The sequence below is a fragment of the Plasmopara halstedii genome (assembly GCF_900000015.1).
Source record: "Plasmopara halstedii genome assembly, contig: Scaffold_2881, whole genome shotgun sequence".
Lineage (NCBI taxonomy): Eukaryota > Oomycota > Peronosporomycetes > Peronosporales > Peronosporaceae > Plasmopara > Plasmopara halstedii.
The window spans coordinates 333,001-333,392 of NW_020189786.1; positions in this window are offsets into that span (position 1 = coordinate 333,001).

Consider the following 392-nt stretch of genomic DNA (forward strand, 5'->3'; position numbering starts at 1 on the left):
AATACAACGAAAAAATGCTGGTGGTTGTAACTGTAGCGACTTCTTTAAGAGCGTGCACAGTCTAACTGGGAGAGAACATCACCCACTGAAGAATTGTTGGAGTGTGCGGCTATTTGGTGTCAATTGCCTTGCTTCACCAATCAATCTAAATCTTATGTCTTTTAGATACGGCAATCCCGGGATCATATCGTTTTAATGACCAAGAGCAAATCTAGGCGTCTGATTCTTCTGGTTTCATTCCCTATTTCCATTAAGCCTCAGGTATTTTCACTTCTGTTCTATTTGCCAGTCTCACCGAGACGGACTAGTTCTTCTGTTTCTCTCAAGTGGCATGGACAAAGCTGTCCCATTTAACATCAACTGTCTGTCAACGCAGTAAAGTTTTCGATGCG